This window comes from Carassius carassius, chromosome 1, assembly GCF_963082965.1.
Source record: "Carassius carassius chromosome 1, fCarCar2.1, whole genome shotgun sequence".
NCBI lineage: Eukaryota > Metazoa > Chordata > Actinopteri > Cypriniformes > Cyprinidae > Carassius > Carassius carassius.
The window spans coordinates 37,795,184-37,814,288 of record NC_081755.1 but is presented as its reverse complement, the minus strand read 5'-3'; positions in this window follow the sequence as shown (position 1 = coordinate 37,814,288).

The following is a 19,105-nucleotide window of genomic DNA, read 5'->3' as shown; positions in this document are numbered from 1 at the left end:
TTATTGACATTTATTACAGGAAATGTGCAAAACGCCTTAGTATAAATACACAAGCACATTAGAGCTTTTTGGAAAAATCATCTATAGGTATTTCAATAAAAAAATAAATTCATTTAAAAGGGCAACTGCTAATATAAGATTATTTTAATAAAACAAATGCATTCTGTGTAGAGTAACTGGATCAGACCACAAGCCACCAGTTTCATTTGCATGTCAGATTAGATATTTATCAGGCATTAGGAGGAGAATATAAGGGTGTTTGAAGAGGAATTTCTAAAACAACATACAATATGTATAGTTATTTATGCTTATTCATCTTGATCAGTTTAAAGTATAAACAGGTTAATATATATATATATACATATGACAGTACATCTCTAAAAAAATAAGTAGTGTATTCTGGTGTATAATTATAAGAAAGTTTTGCAGAAAAAGATTTAATGTATCAGTGAGATGTTTTTACGTTTTATTGCATAAAGATTTTGATTATTTATATTAATATTACTGAAACATTTTAGTGGTTTGGTTGAAAACAAATATTCCTATAAAAAAATGTGTTCAGACTGAAAATTCCAAAAAGAAAAAGTGCACTTCAAATACCTGGATAATGCGCTTAACTGACTAACTAACTAATTCACAAACTAACTAAATAAATAGAATTGCACATTGTTGAACTCATGCATTCAACTGCAGTAGCTTTATTGAGTATAATAAGGATATCAGGTTTCGATGCTGGATAACAAAATAATCTTATGAAACATATATACTAGAGAGCTGAGAACACACACAACAGTGCATAGTAAAACAGTACACAGTATATATAGTACATCATTTGTGACACAACTAGAGAGTGAAAGAAAGAGAGATGAAATCCTTAGCTTCCAGTCAACTACAATTTAGCCCCATTACTTATCTGGGTTGATTAACAAGCTGAGAATGGCCATCTACTTTACACAAATGTAAAAGGAAACGGCCATTTAGCAAAGCCATCTCCCTTTTTGATCCTAATGCATAATGGAAGAGAGTTGTGGCACTTGTCTGGGCTGATGTTTGCCTATAGAGATTAAGTGTAAATAACTGCATGTCTTCCACACAGAATTTCACCTCAATCCTTTAAAAATAGTGAGGTTTAAGCTACACCCATATTGCTGTATTCTGAATAGGTGGGGATATATCTGCATTTCTAAGTGAAAGCTATCTTTGTTAACAGTGTGAAGCCAGAGCAGTTGCCATGGAGACGATACTCCAATCTGCTGTGCTAAATTAAACCAAGGTCTGCAGCGTAAGCCCAATGAAAGCTGATCACAGCAAAGCAGACGCAAGAGGACTTTTAGACACAAAATCTGTAGAAAGCAACCGGATATCAACCGGTCTCATTGTGCTTATTAAAGGTATTATTAAATGGACAGTTCGCCCCAAAATAAAAATAAAAAAATGCTTAAAATGTACCCTCTGGCTATCCAAGATGTAAATGAGCTGGTTTCTTCATCAGAACAGATTTGAAAAAATGTGGCATCACATCTCTTGTTCACCAGGGGATCCCCTCTGCAGTGAATGGGTGCAAAATATGAAATATGCACGGATCGAGCAATGTTTAAAACTATTAAAAAATAGTGCAAAACAAGTATGCTGGTGGGTTTTGTTGTAAGAGGACAACAGGGAATTGATTTTCTTTTTATGGATAATGGATTAATATTTTGGCCGGAAATGGCGGTTTCAAGTTAAATCCCATTAATGATGGATTTGTTTCTTACAACCATGCAGCTGATAGCCTGGACTTGTTTGGATTATTGTGATGTTTTTATCAGCTGTTTGGACTCTCATTCTGACGGCACCCATTTACTGCAGAGGATCTATTGGTGAGCAAGTGATGAAATGCTAAATTACTCAAAATCTGTTCTGATAAAGAAACAAACTCATCTATATGGCCTGATGGAGATACATTTTTAGCAAATTTTCATTTATGAGTGAACTATTTCTTTAATAAAAGCCTCAATAAGCACACTCAGAAAGACAAATATATCAAGTAAGCACACCAACTCAAAGCAATGACTGTGGCCCGGCTGTGTATAATGTTCTGTCTGTTCCAAACAGAGTCTTTTGTGTGCTGAGATTGTGTTGCTGAGAGAGGATAGTGGGGTGTGCATTAGCTGGCAGCGGCTGGTGATGAGAGGCTGACTTTGCAGATGCCTGAAGCCATGCAGCATAGCAACAGCACACAAACCCCTGTGTGGCTGAACGCTCGGTCACTCTCTCTCCAAACAGCAGATGTGCACATGGAAAACTTTAGAAACATTTTGTATTGCCTCTCTTTCATTTGAAGAATACGAGGAAAGGTGCAGTGGCCAGCGTTTTAATGCTATGCTGCAGTACTGCGTCAGCATGTGACCTGGCAGCGGTCTGAGCAGATGCAGACTCCTCCATCTCCCACATCCTTGACACGCACACCCCTCTGGAGCCCAGCCAATCGGACAGAGCTGCTGACAGACACAGCCTCGTGTAGCCCCTCCCTCGAAGTGTGAGTCCATCGGAGCCTGCATTACAGAGCTTCTTTGTTTTCACCATGATGAGTAATTTCTAATTTCAGCAGCACATTTACCTCCCGGGCACTAGAGACTTCACAAGTTGACAAAATAAGCAAAACAGTTGTTACTGTGCAAATGCTGCTGCTGCCAGTTTTGTACTTTGCATGTGGTCCTAGACATCCACAACAATGGTGATTATGTTACAATAAACACACCATACAAGGGCTTTGAAGGACTTCTGTGTTGGACAAATGTTCCTTTATAACTCAACATGAAACATTAGTCAAACCTGCTGTTCACACATTTGAACATTAAGGTCTGGTCAACACTAAGCACAAAGTTTGTTCTAATTTTGAACAGATAAAATATATGTATTGAACATATATCAAATATTTTATCATTTGAAAACTAAAAGATTTGTTTTGCTAGAAAAGTGTGTTTGTGCTCTCTTCCCTTATGTAAAAAAACACACACACACACACACACACACACACACACACACACACACACACACACACACACACACACACACACACACACACACACACAAAAAACTAGTGTAGTGTACTTCAAATCTTAAAAGTATATTTTGCAGATAATATAATATTAGTGAAACAAAAGGCAACTTAAGTGTACTTAAATGTTTCTTAACACAATCAATTACAAATATATTTAAATATGACATACAAGTTTCAATAGAAAATACATTAAAGTATATTTTAGTTAACAAAAAATGCTTGTATATTCAGCAGTACACTTTTACCATATTTCAAAGACAATAGAATTATGAAATTACGTATAATGTACGTAAAGTCCTACTTAATTCAGGCAAAATGCACCCTGAAGCTATTTGCATTGAATATAAGTTTAAACTATAATACATTTTCAGTTAAGTGTCCGGAAACCTTAATGTAGTTGGTGTACGTTCCTTTAAGGTATATTATTTCCGTAGCTGTGTTCTTCTTTTTAACATGGGTTTACTTAATATTTTTGAAATTCTTTCATTCATTTTTATTTGTGCCTAAAATGTTCAAATATGTCTGTGTTCACTGTATATCTCTTTACATGTAACATGCATTAAAAGTGACATTGTCCTGAAACATTACGTATACTGCGGCTCTTTGTTGCACGTCAGCCTCTGGCTCAATAGCTCTTATTTTTGGAGACCAAACCACAGTGGAAGAATCCAAGAGGATGTTAAGGGATATTTCCTGCATGGGCGTATGTTTCTGCCACACTTCCTCTTAACTCTGTTGAGGTGATATAGCAAGGCAAATCAGACAGAAACACATTAAAAGGTCAGTGACCAAAATGTGGTGCATAAAGAGCCCTTTTTGTAGCTCTCACACCTCTTGGTCTCCTCCTCTCAGCTGACTAAGCAATGACTGTCCTGTATCCCACAGATCTGAACTGATAGCAGCCACTTATCTGTGGAAAGTTTGCACTGACTGACTGACCTACATACAGTTCAGTGAGAAGCTCATAGTGGTTTAGGCACTGAATGTAACTGGCTCACACCTATACAACATGATGATCTGGCACAGACAACCGGATACATCAAGCTAGTGCTAGTTGTGGTTTTATAATTTGTACAAAACTTAGATGTTTAGATGTTTTTGCATTTCTATTCACCATTAAGAGCAAAGGGGCTTAGTAGAGGGCCAGATTTGTGCCATGCACAAATTAATAATAAGGGAGACTCATTCCCATAGGAAATTATGTTCTTACAGAACTGAAACAGGAAATTAAATTAATATTGTTCCTTCATTATTAAGAGACCTGACATACCAAAGGGGCCATATATATTATCCTTCTTGTTATATAGCTATTCCCAAATAAATGAATAAATGGACATGAAATATTAATCTGACTTGGATTTATTATTTTATGTGAGAAAACAGAGTGAAAGTGAAAGTCGTGACATTTGGCATACTCGGAATTGGTGCTCTGCATTTAACCCATCCAAGTGCACACACACAGCAGTGAGAAGTGAACACACCGTGAACACACACCCGGAGCAGTGGACAGCTATATCCAGCACCCGGGGAGCAACTGGGGGTTGAGTGCCTTGCTCAAGGGCACTTCAGCCATGGGTATTGAGGGTGGAAGAAAGCGCTGTTCATTCACTCCCTCTCACCTACAACTCCTGCAGCACCAAGACTTGAACCGGCGAACCTCTGGTAACTAGGCTGGCTCTTTAACCATTTGGCCACAGCTGCCCCGAGACAGCAAAGTGATATGAGATACATGAAACTAGTACAGCAATGTAGGAGATCATTTATTTCGAACAGCAGTCCCAACGGTTATGCAGTTAGGGGCCTTTATACAAAAAATTATTTTACAGCAGAATACAAAACGACTGATTAAACAGATTCCAGCATTCTAGATAAAAATCTATATAATGAACAGTGTACACAAGTCTTCTTTGCTAATTAAACTAAAATGGTTAATATTTATTTCATTTATGTTAAAATGATTAACTCTAAGTTAAGTAAATCTCATCTGCAGTATTATTTTCTGATGACTATTCCACATGCTGGATGTGGAATGACATTGTTTTGGGCAGAGAGAGTCCAGGGATGGGGTGAGGGGAACAGAGAGAGAGCAAGGGTAACCTTCACTGCCCGCTCCCAAATCTACTTTAGTTCATGCCTTTTTTTAATCTTGCAAAACAAAACAAATTATCAAATTACCAAGTTGCTCTTTGCAATACAACAACAATGCACTGTGATCACTTGCAGTCAAGTTCAGATGCATTTTTGTCTTGTGTATTTTTTTTTAATACAAAAGCATTCACAAAAAAATAAGATAATGAAACAGCACAACTGTTTTCAACATTAACAATGAGGAATGTTTCTTGAGCAGCATATCAGAATGATTTCTGAAGGATCATGTGACTCTGAAGACTGGAGTAATGATGCTGAAAATTCATGCCATCACATGAATACATCACATTTTAAAATATACTAAGCATGGTGAGCATAAAATACTTATTTTGTGAGAAACCTTTGAACCACAGTGCACATATGTGTGTTGGGATCTGAGTCACCACCTGGGCCTCTGTGCTGAATGACAGCAGTATGACTAAATTAACACATCTTGTACGCATGATTGCTTTGATCAGGTCTTATCTTGCCTTGCCTATCTTGCCCAAGCGAGCTTCAACTGGATTCCTCACAAAACAGCTGCATGACGTCCCTGATTATATGTATTAGTTTTATTTAATTCAATGTACCAAGTCGTAAGCAATCCACAATGTGATACTAGTCAAAAACACTGCCACCTAATCTGTATAGAATTAAAAATTGAAGAATGGCCTGTTTATGTCTGAGGAGCAGCACCACTGGATGTACTGCTTCCCAACTGCAGCTCTTTCATCACAACTTCCCCTGCTCAACAAAAGACCAGCAGCTGGGGGTGTAAGGTCACAGGCTTGTTTTTGTGGAGGCCCAAGTCTGCTAGAGCACTTGCCTCCTCTTTCCCTCCAGCCATTGTCATGCTGACAGGAAAACGGTTGCTCAGCCTGAGCCAAAAGCAGCAAAGCCGGCAGAAAAAAACTAAGCTTCTCCAAAAGGAGTGTCCTGTTTAATTCATCACTCCAGCAGTGCCGGGTTATCCCCTCCACCCGGACTGCAGCAGCAGTCGAAGTGCTGAATAACTGACGGGGCTGCCCTACATCTGCAGCAGGGGCTCCTGGGCTCAGAACGTGGCTGAGTGAGTCTGAGCCCATCAGCGCTGAGACAGCAGGCAGCAGAGAGCACCATGAGAGTGCTAGAGATTACGCTTCGAGCAGGCAGATATAGGTCAGTCAGACCCTGAGACAGGGTGGCGAGGCAGGAGTGGGCGGACGTGCTGCAGAGACATGTGGGGAGGGGTGACTGCAGTGTGCGCCACTGACCGCATGAACCAGAGTCAGTCGGAAGGTGGCTTCTGTACCTGCAGATGCAAATCTTCCTCAATGTCAAGACTGCAGGCATTTCATTATGATGTCAAGCATCATAATCGCCTTTACTGACCCTGCTCCAGTTCTGTAAATTAAATTTCATGACACACGAAAATGGGCTCTGGATTACAGCGCTGACATCATTTTTCAGATTCTGATATTGTGGTGTGTGATACAGCAGATGGGACATGCACTGAAATGCTTTTTTTGTGCTCTTGTATAAAATGTTTAAGATATTATGCTTGTTTAAACTAATTTTAAGTACATTTTGACATATTATACTGTAACTAATAAAATAGTTCACCCAAAAAATGAATATTTGCTAAAATTTTACTCACTCTCAGCCTATCCTAGATGTAGAGACTGAAGATTGTGATGCTTGAATCAGCTGTTTGACCTCTTATTCTGATGGCACCCATTCACTGCAGAGGACTGCTGAAGTGATGTAATGCCACATTTCTCCAAATCTAAAGAAACAAACTCATCTACTTCTTAAATGGCTTGAAGATCTGACTTTTTTTAATTTATTTAATCAATCAGGAGTTATGTCGTTTGACATTACATTCCTGGTCAAGGGTGTTGTGACTATTTGAAAAAGTAAACAGATATATCCAATTACGATGTAATGAATGATAGTCCGATCATCTTTTTTAGGCTTGCTGCTGATTGCATACTCCTAATAGAATAGATCAAATAGAGCTCATGGTGTGAGAGATAAGGTGATCATCCTGTGTCCAAATAAACATAATGAGACAACTGCTGGAATTGTAAACATTACCATAGATAAGTGAAGAGGAAAACAATGGCATGCCTGCAGTATTTCGTTTCACCACACATTGATACAGTGAGATCCAAACATTTGGGCCATCTGGTGAAAATGCTTCTATTTTGCATTTTACTAATTTGCCACTTTTTTTGTTTTCATGATAGCAAAACCCAAGCAAGATTGTCTGAAACCTGATGACCATGTGCATCTTGAGCTTCAGTGGAAGAACATCTGACCTTCTGTACACGTGATCAATGACTCTCATTTGCTTATTACAATCTAAAATAGTTTTAATTCATTTACATCATTAACTTTCTTTGTTTTTAACCTAACCTTAAGCTTTCAAAATGCAGAGACCTTAAGTTTGACATTCTGTACCATATCTTCTGCACGGATCACTTTCACTATAATGACACTTGTCCAGCATTTGCATCTTTTATTTGCTACAATTTATAGTTATAGTTGGATGTGAAGTGCATTTAATTGGCTGTACTTGTAATCTAATATAATGTAATCAAAGTCTGCAAGCATTGTCTGCATCGCCATATGTGCATTAAGACTTGCAGAACCTGTGTTTATGCTGTGGGTTTGGTGGTTATGGCTTCTGAGTAAAACCAGGCTGTTTAATGTGATGCTGAGTTTAAACCTTCAACCCTGGTATCTGAATCCAGTGGTGTGGGTGATCTGTCAACAGTCCCCTCCTGTGAACTCCCCCCACCACCTCCTCTGGATCAGCATGCACTCCCCCGCCTGCAGACCCCATTAGAAGCCCCACATGAAAGCCTCTGAATAGGCTCTTTCAGATTAGCACTGATCCCACATTGTTTATGCGGAGTAATTAGGAGCACACAGGAAAGCCTGGAGGTTAATTACAAAAAACTAGATTACAGTCATATCTCTGTCATGTCTAAACAAGCAATGCACTGCAATGTTTTCCAAGACGCCAAACTCATTTTCTTGTTGCATCTGTTTTATGTTTTGCTATTTATATGGAAACTTAATGTGCAGAGATCTGTGAAAGTGTGAGATTTATGTGCTAAAAAAGGTGTGATATTTATGTGCTAAAAAAAAAGGTGAGAGATTTATGCAAAACTAACATCACAATGCGGAAATGTCCTGTTACAAAGTCACACTTTTCATTGAGTCGCTGTGTTGCTGTGTTGGGGGCTGAACAAAAAACACTCAAACTAAATAAAAGTACAGTGTTTACACTTTTAGGAGAAAATTACTAATAAAGTTGAAGTTTATGCATATTAAGATCAGTAAAATTACACACATCATCACCAAGATCTTCAGAAATTGGTACTGTAAGATGACCCTGACAGGAAACTGTACTCATATACCAACATTTTCATGTTTTCTTAGTTTTAATTAATTCATTGTTATATGCTACTGCGATTTCTTAAAGACATTGTTCACCCCCCCAAATAAAATGAATATTCTACTCCCCCTCATCAAACCTACAGGACTTTCTTTCTTTTGCAGAACATAAAATATTCCGTATTCTAAAGAATTCTGGTAATTAAGGTTTTGTTTGCCATTGACTAAATAATAATATGTAGACATTTCTCAAAATATCTTCATTTATGTTCCACAGAAGATAGAAAGAATGGAATGACATAAGGGTGAGTAAATGATGACAGAATAATTTTTTTTGAGGGTGAACTGTCCCTTATCCATGACTGGCAGTTCCTCATTATATCTGAGTATCAAGTGAGACCCACTCCCCCAGTTTTCACTCACACACAGCAGATTTTCCGGATGAATGAAACAGGAGAGGGTCACATCAAACGGGTCTGTGCCACAGAACAAATAAAACACAAATCTGCTCTCCTCCCTGGCCCTGGATCCCCTTACATGCTGCCCTTGGCTCCATTGATCTTCATGTGAAAAGTGTGTCAGATGGATAGGGAACAAGATCTGGGGAGGTGGAATGCATGTCCTTGCAGCTGCTTATATGACAGAGCTCAAGGTCAGGCCATCAGTGAAACACAAACAAAAACCTTTAGCAGTTAGTTCATGCATGATGTATCATCATTAAGAAAGAAAATATATATATAAAAAAACATTAGGCTAAGCTCGATAACTGACAATAAATTACACAGCAATCACAATGTCTGACTGAACTAGCTGCCATACTGACATGGTTTCTTTTTGGGTGCAGCACCATGCGGATTTTGTGGCTGTTTGGGGCTCTGCTGCGCCATCTACTGACCCCAAGGTCTAACTGCATCATATATAATAACTACTGCCAGGCCACACGTCTGAATACAAGGGACCCAAGAAGAATTTGGACACTATAGGTCACACATAGAAATGTAAAAATGTAATATCAAAATATCAAACCAAGTGAATTTATGAAAGCACAAGCACACTTTTCAAGCAAAACATTCCACAATTCATGCTTTTATAGATATCAAATGAATAACCAATTGTTTTATGTTTATGAAAATTAAATCATTTTGTGAAAGGTCTAGAATCATTTATTTCAGATGCCATTTGATGTGATTATGTAATCTAGTGTAATGCCATTCACATGTTTAGAGTGACACTTCCTGAAATAAAAAAGCTGTAAATACATATATAAAACTATTGTTGGATAATCAAACAAAAATTTTGTTTTGCATACTTTAATTTAAATAAATTTACAGCAAGTTGTTACTGCATGTTAATTCTGTTATATCAAGCCCTCTATAGCATTGTCTGTCATCCATGCTGTAATTAGGACTGTGAATGGCACATCTACTATTTGAGGTGTAACTGAAAGCTTTCATGTCATGTGCTCATCTCAAGATTTCCGCAGGCTTCCCTCCCCCTCTGTCTTCACACAGCTCTCTGTCTCCACAGGGTAAATAAGGTATTTTATATGCTAATGATATGCTCTGGTACAACAAAGAACTTCTGCTCTCATGTGGGGCTGACTCCTTTGACCATTCACAACCAGCTGTTTGCTCTCTTTCTCCACACACATTGGCCCAGTTGTGAGAAGTTAAATTAAACTAAATATTTAAGAACCAGATTATAGCACCTCTAGCGGAGATTCCATGGAGATGGTATTTAAAAAAAACATGCATCCTTTATTTAAGGTATATTTTCAACATTGTGTTGTTTTAACACTGTTGTGAATTAAAGATTTTATCATTGACACTGATGCCAGTCGGAGACTCTTATCAAGTGTCATACTTTTTATTTGTGGGGACACATACCATCTGTTCAGAGTGATGTTTCATAAACATCTGGCACAGATGCCCCAACACACAAATATCAAGAGAGTACAGTCTGCAAGGTTCATGTCCATTGTCTCATTTTGGCAAACTCTCTCCATGGAAAGTAAATCGTTTACTCAGAAACTGTCCCAGAATTCACACTTCAAAATATAAGTAATTTATTGCCATTGATGGTTCAAATGAAGAACCTTTAATTTTCTATTGCCAAAATGAATATTCAATTAGTGTTCCTATCAAGCGCATGGTTGGGGGTTCGATTTTTCCCGGGAACACATGATAGGTAAAAATTGATAGCCTGAATGCACTGTAAGTCACTTTGGATAAAAGCGTCTGCTAAATGCATACATTTAATTTAATTTAATTTCTATTGCAGCAAAAAAAAAAATAAATAATAATAATAATAATAAACAATCTACAGTAAAATGTGAATGAAAATATGAATAAAATGTCAAAATATTTGTGATTCAAGCCTATACGATGTCCCAAAACTATTAACCAGCCCACAATGTCTTTGTGAAGCCCACCCATGTATCAGAAAGCAGTGAGGGTGACCCGAGGCCAGCTGTAGGCCTGTAGGTTAAAGCTGGTGGAGGAAAAGGGCCTGCAGGCACCACCCTCACATCTCATGCTGAGCCAAGTCTTTGTGATCGGAGATCCTGCCTCAGCACCGCCCATCTGTACAGCTCCCAACAACACACATTCTCTCATTCATTAGTCAAACAGCAATTTGTTTGCCATGGCACACATCTACTTGGCTCCAGTCCATTTTTGTTCTTATCACATCCCATCAGAGAAACAATATTTGGGTGAAGGGAAGAGCTGAGTACTAAAAAACATAAGCACAGCCAGACTCCTTCTTTACAAACTGATGTTTTATGAAATTTAGATCAAATGTGAGTGTTTGTGTTTGGAGCAACAGGCATTTTGGGATGAATCATGGAATAAATGCTTTGAAGTAAAAAAAAAAAAAGGTCTGCCACCTATCTGTGGAGAAGTGCTAGTGCCAGAGTGCAGCTAATGAAGTGAGCAAGAGAGGTGCTTTACCAGGGACATTGACAATTATTACTAGGATTTCAGCAGTTATAATATCTTGTCAGGAATAAAACGTGCTGAGACACTCAATTGAGTATGCTGTGTCAAATCAAGGGTATAACTGTTCATACTTTTAACAGTGCTATTTAAGAAACAAACCTTTTTCTTAGTTTCAGATTAGAATGATGAAAGAAAGAGGCTGAAGAGATTTTCTCAAGCTGCACAAAATGTAACTATTACCTCAGTGTCCTATAAGGCTCCAAAACACCAAATTAAGCTAATTTGAAATTTGTCTATAAAAACTATAAATTCAGCAGCAGACATTTGTAAATGCTACTGTTGACTTAGGTTTGCTCATCCTCAAACATGGTTATAAGTATTGCTTAGGTGTAGGGAGTATTTGCTTAGGTGAAAGACTAATATTTGTGACTAATAGTTCAATGTGATCTCATGATAATGTATTTTATGTGAAACATGTTTCTAAAAACGTTCATTTACTTATGTTTTTACAGGAACTACAACGTACAAAATTGACGTATTGACGACACCTAAAAATCACGGCATTAATTTTATTATTAGTTGTTTTTAGTTGTAATAAAAATTATCTTGTTTTCATTATTAAATTAACATGTTTACTTAATGTGAAATGATAACATTTTGTTTTGTTGTGTGATTTCTGCTGCCAGCTCGTTTCCAGGAATAGGAAAATACTGTGAAAATACTGTGTTTTTTTCACACGAAACATGAACACATGTTATATCGCACACTGTAAACACAATCACAGCTTCAAAAAAGCGTGAAAAACGGGACCTTTAACATTTACTGGTCACAAAATGCTGTGACTGACAATAGAACTATACAATAACAATAATAGTAATAATTTATAAAGCGCTTTTCTAAGCACTCAAAGTGCTCTACATTGTCAGGGGGCATCTCCTCATACACCACTAGTGTGCAGCATCCACCTGGATGATGCGACGGCAGCCATAGTGCGCCAGAACGCCCACCACACACCAGCTTACTGGTGGAGAGGAGACAGAGTGATGAAGCCAATCAGCAGATATGGGGATTGTTAGGAGGCCATGACGGTCAGAGGCCAATGGGCGAATTTGGCCAGGATGCCGAGGTAACACCTCTACTCTTTTTGAAAGACATTCTGGGATTTTTAATGACCACAGAAAGCCAGGACCTCAGTTTAACGTCTCATCTGAAGAACAGTGTTCGTTGACATTATAGTGTCCCCATCAATATACTGAGACATTAGGACCCACACAGACCATGGGGTGAGCACCCCCTGCTGGCCTCACTAACATCTCTTCCAACAGAAGCCTAGATTTCCCAGGAGGTCTCCCATCCAGGTACTGACCAGGCTCAACCCTGCTTAGCTTCAGTGGGTGACCAGTCTGGGGCTGCAGGGCGATATTGCTGCTAGTATATATATATATATAAATAAACACGAAAATACACCAAAAATGCAACATTACGAAATGAAAAACTGTATTCTTGTGCTGTAATCCAAATCTTCAGAATCCACGAATCTGTGAGTAACAGACCCAGATTACACGGAGTTGTCATGGAGAAGAATTGCAGCTCAAATAGGATTCGATGTGTACCGAGGTATTTCTTCTTTTCCTTTAAGCGCCATCTAATGTCAGGGAATGAATAGGCATTCACTCTGCTCATCGCGAGTGAAAATCGCTTGGGTATGAACACACAAGACGCATTAAAACAACGTCTCGAATAGACACTGGTGATAAGCATGCGCAATATTCATCCTGGTGTGCACGAGCCTTCATACTGTACAGAAATAGTTATGTTTACGTTTAGAGGTAGGAGTGGGATTAGCGACTATAAAAATATTTTAATGCTATATTGTTACGAAATTATAATTTTTTTCCCCCTGCATATTTCAGTCAATTGTGTTTTATATCCTTTTTTATTGACTACAAAAGGGGTAGGTTAAGAAGTCTGAAAATCTAAATTGCTTATTAATAAAATGATAAAAATGCATATTTGATATAAAATGGGTAGGTTTAGGTATGGGAGTAGGTTAAGGGGTCTAAAATCTAAAACGCTTATTGATAAAATGATAAAAATGCATATTTGATATAAAATGGGTAGGTTTAGGTTTGGGAGTAGGTTAAGGGGTCTAAAATCTAAAACACTTATTGATAAAATGATAAAAATGCATATTTGATATACAATGGGTAGGTTTAGGTTTGGGAGTAGGTAAAGGGGTCTAAAATCTAAAATGCTTATTAATAAAATGATAAAAATGCGTAAATTTCTTCAGCTAAAAATATGTAGCGATTTGTACGTTTTAAACGTTAAAATATGTCTCAATTTTAAGTTTAAGCATCAATGAGACTGAACTATTTGGTAAAGTAATTAAAGCTGCTATGAAATTCACCCTCTTTTTTTAAACGCATGTAATTGACATTGCTGTTAACAATTTATTCATGCACATTATATTTTTAAACTCATAATGTTTAATCAGAATTTCATAACCATCCAGTTAAAGATCTGACTTCTCTCTTTTGATCTATACCAAAATTCATCAATTATTTAGCCAGCTTAAACCCTTTCTAACAATTGGCTGTGAGCTCACATTAAGATCTGTCTCCTTCAAATCAACTGATGGATAGATCCAAGTCTTGGCCTACAAGCCACTACATATGTCACAATATGAAAAAAAGGTCTGTTGCTACTAAAATGAAATTTCAACACAGAGTTGAGAAATTAGGTTAACATTTTCTGAGATTACACTTGACTCCATTTGTGATTTGCTGTTGCAAATCTGCTTGTTATATTGACAAGAAATGCGCCCCTTTAACGATTCCTGTTCCTAACAGATATTAATCACTGAAAACACAAACCGATATTTAAATATGGTAAATGTGTTATTTCAATAAACTCTTCCCTCGAGCGGAACACCTGACCCAAATATTCCATCCATTATGGAAACATCATTTCTTTTTGGGAGCCTTAATGTTCACAGTACTGGTTCCGCGGCTGTAGCTGTTCAAACAAATTTTTCATCATATCTGTAGACTGATTCCCCATTCTGGCCTCCTGGAACACAGACTGAGAGAGAAGAAATGAGGAGCAGAGACAGAAAACAGAAAAGAGAGAGAGAGAGAGAGAGAGAGAGAGAGAGAGAGAGAGAGAGAGAGAGAGAGAGAGAGAGAGAGGAAAGACAGGATCAAAATTTCCAGACGTGTTTAGCCAATCCCCGCTGTCAACCTTCAATTGCCTTTTTTAGGCATTGCAGCATGCATTAAAGGCATAGGTGGGACGAGGGTAGTGCTTACCTGCAGTAAATACAATGGTCAACGGGACAGCTAGATCAGGGGATTCTTGTGGCTTTCCCCAGCTTCATTTACAAAGTCATAAAGTAAAACAAGGCGGCAGCTAATTGGTTGGAACTGCTGTCTCCAAAAGAGGGAGACCTGTCTGTCATTACCTGGCCTTTGCTTCTGCCTCTCTCTTTACTTGGGTGCCCCTCCCATCATGCCCACAGACTGCATTTCCTTTTTAGGGCATAGCTGTCACAGACCTGGAGCAGACTGTGGATTCCCCTTGCTTCCTTTCTTATTCACTTCACCCTGTTTCCTTCTTCATCCCTCTTTTCCTGTCAGAATGTGTCAAATTTTCTTTGTTTATCAACAAGCATGCTACCAAAAACATTCAATAACACAGTAACAATTCATGATATGATGCCATTTTTTGAATTGCATTTAGACTAAAAAGACTTCTCTGATTCACATTCAATTGAAGAAGATACTCTAGCATAGTGAACTGCTTTAATCACTAGAAGAGAAGACTGTTTTGGTTCTTCCATAAGCAAAAACACACATGATGCACAAATCTATTCCTAATTTTGTAGAAGTAGAGTTTGAAGAGCTTGCTGTATTTTTTTTAGAAAATGTACATTGACATCTTCCTGTGATCTGTACCTGACATCATAATTGTAATTTCCCAACTTATAAAATACAAACTTCCCAGGAAGACTTGAATACACCAACAGTCCTGATCCATGAGGCCAGGGTGTGCAATAGCAAAAGATATAGAAGTCATTTAATCTAACATGTAATTATTTTGATGATTCTGAAAGCATCACATTTTTCTGTAACTGTCAAACAAGTGGAATGACAGTATTTGGGGTAAATAGCCACCCTGTTTAAGGGGCTGAAGGAGTGAAACTGGCTGAAAACCACTATGGTCAAAATTGCCAAAACAGTTAGATTGGATCAAGTGTTTTCTAGAACTAAGAAGGAACAGACTGCAGCAATCCTAATGGAGATTCAGGTCTGAAGTACACCTATAAAATCAATGTACATCAAAATCTAAGTGAAATGTACATAACTAGTTCTATAAACATCTAGAGATAAACCGCCACTGCATTTACATAGTTTGTAATCAAACCAAACTTACCAGACCATTTCTTTGTAAACATGGTTCATCAGTATTCTATAAGAAAACTCTGACTTTACTTGACCTTGCAAATGAATATTCCATTTAAACATTCATTACCTTCACCTAGACTTTACATGACAATCGTTTTCCAGAGTGCTCTTTTTTTCTTTCTAACAGGCAGCAATATTTAGACACAAAAGCAGGTGAAGTGACGTCAGCCCTCATCCAGTAAACAGAGCATCAGCCAGTCAGTCATACATAAAGAGTTGTGGTGAGATGGGCACACACTGTATGAAGACAGACCCTCCCAGACTCGGCCTGTAGGAAAGAAATAGCTTTTTCCATGGCTTTTCAAGATTATTGCTGCAGTCACAGTACCCTTAAAGGCCTCTGACTGAACCTATGTTGCCTGCGGCAGTTGGCTTGGCTGTGTTTTTAGGGAGGGAGGGAGAGAATGAAGTGCTGCTGAAAGAGAGGGGATCAGGGTGGAGAGGCTTCCCAGTTCAGAGGTGGAGCTAAAAGAGAGAGAGGCCAGGCATAGGGAATATGATTCATAGCCAGAATAATAAGCATCTCAATTTCAATACCCCATAAAACAGCAGAGCCCCAAAAAACAGGCGTGCCTCCCCCTTGTTGAATTGTTCATGCACTGGAAAGAGGAAAGATCCTATGCTTACAAGAAAAGGCGTGTGAAAAGCTGGTTGCAAAAAGTAGGTCACAATATGGAAGATTCAGCTTAAATAAAGTCTGAATGTGAATAATTAACGGCATTAAATCCTGAATGATGTGCATAAATGAGTTGGCTTAAAATGCTAATTCCCCACTTGAATGCGTGATTCCTGAATTGCAAGTCAGTGGGTTTTAAAGCTTTCTAAATATCAGCAGCCTTTATGTTCACTTTGCTGCCTCATTACATGGTTAACAGGCCCGAGTCTTCCAGCTGTGCAAAACGAGCATTATGTAACATTCGGAAAGGGGGATGTTATTCCTGACCTACATTCTGTATGTTGGGAACGCCTGCACCGAGCAATGTCGTGAACTATAGTCCCCATGTTCAATCTGTTTTTAAACACAGTTTAGTCACCTTAAACAGCATTTGGGCACCTTCAAAACAAAGATCTTGGATTCATGAAGGTATTTTTCTTTTAATAAAAACACTTATAAGGTTAAAATATAAATTTCCCAAGATATTTCTAAATTCTGTGCACTTTGCTCACATACATTGAATAGTTAATACACAAGTGAGTGGCTGTTGACTGATACAAGGGCTTAACATCAGGGTCAGCTTTCCATGAGCCAATAAGGTTTAGTTACATAAGAGCTGCAGGTAATTCTAGTGGCGCTCAGGGAACGTCTTGCTGTGCCTCCATGAGAGCAGACTTTGACATGGGCAAGCATTCACTCAAAAACCACTGTTTCATCCCACAATGTCAAGTTTCTTCCCCCAGGCAATCTACCTCATGAACAGTTAAATGTTCCCCACTTATGCTTATGAAAAACAAATGTGCAATATCCTTATATTTATTTGTTACCCCTCCATCCTAGTACATCCCTGCATCTTATTCAATCCTAATCCATTATCATTTATAGCACAATTGTTTATACACGTAATTATTTGCCTTTTTTTTTTTTTTGTCTGTGTGTTGTTGTCTCTGTGTACTGGAAGCTTATGTCACTAAAACAAATTCCTTGTATGCGCAAGCATACTTGGCAATAAAGCTCTTTCTGATTCTGAAGTTGATGATTACCATGCATATGGGCTCAACCATACCCACCATAACAAAACTTTTGAGTCAAGAGTCATGGGCACAGTCTATAATTTTCCTCTCTAAAGAACAGTTGTGGCACTGAGGAGTGAACACAATGAGACCTAAACAAAATTCAGACTGGATCTTTATTGACATATGTGGTCACTCGCTTTTGTTTTCTCAGCCAAAGGGAGGGGTAATTTTTTGTGTACCTCAATCTTAAACATGACACTGGTTGTCAATAACCAACAAATAATAATCTGCTGAGAGGAATTTAGCACCTGGTAAACCAAAGATAAAAGTTGCTTTAGAAGTCAATTCTAAAGATATATGGTTCTGCTACAGCACAATGCCATTTTCTCTCAAAACTTCTCTCATATCTTCAGAGCAAAAGCAAAACACAAGCTGAGTGTGCAATGAATGAGACGCATGCTTTGATGACTAAGTTTGGCAATCACTACCTGCTAGTCCTCTCCATATATGGAGGCTGAAAAGTTGAAGATAAAGCTAAGCCCCGCCCACCAGCTCTCTACTCATAATTGTTTGCTGTCTAAACAGTGTAAGGAGGGGCCGAGCATGAGAGTGACAGTGCTAGTATGAGAATGTGTGCTTGTTTGGGAGCGGTAGATTAAAAGTGAAAGAGATTTTTAAAAAGAGCAAGAGACTGTTGATTGTATATCTGGAATAATGAATTGTCACGTTAGTGTGTGAAAGTGCAATGTGAGCGAATGATGTTGAGAGAACATGGCAAAAAACCGAGAGATGAAATCAGCTATCTAAAGTTGAGACATCATCAGTAATCGTTGCCCTGCCAAGGCTGACTATATATGGATATGACCTCGCTGTCATTATTTAAAACCACTTCCTTCTTACTCATAGTGAGGCAGATTCAGAGGCAAACCTTCAGTTTTTCACCAAAGAAATGAATGAGGAACACTGTTGCTTTACCTCAAATAAACAAAACAGAAATTCAACTGTAACATAAAGGAAATACTACAAACAAATATCAGAAACATTTCTGTATATTGTGAAGTTTGAATTTGCATAAAATACTCAAAAATGCAGTAAACCAAAAGTAAAAACTTCTCTGTTAAATTAAAATTCCCCAGCATCTCTGACCAAGTGCTGCTTCATTCATTAGGCCTAGAAGTTTCAATCTGATTTCCATGAGAAAGTCCCATGTGACAAGGGCCTTGAATTCTTGACATTGTTACCATGTGACACACTTAAAGATTTCCTTTTATGGCGGTTACTGTTACATCGACCAGAGGGCGAGGCCTAACACAGCCAAAGTGCACAAACCGTCTACAGAAAAAGCCCTTGAGAAAATAAATATGAAGAATCCTTCTGCGGACAAAGTTAGAGGAAAAATGCTGTTATATTGTATCTTATCTCTCGGCATCAAAATTCTTCACATTATCTGGTGATGTCAAGGGTTCCTATCATAC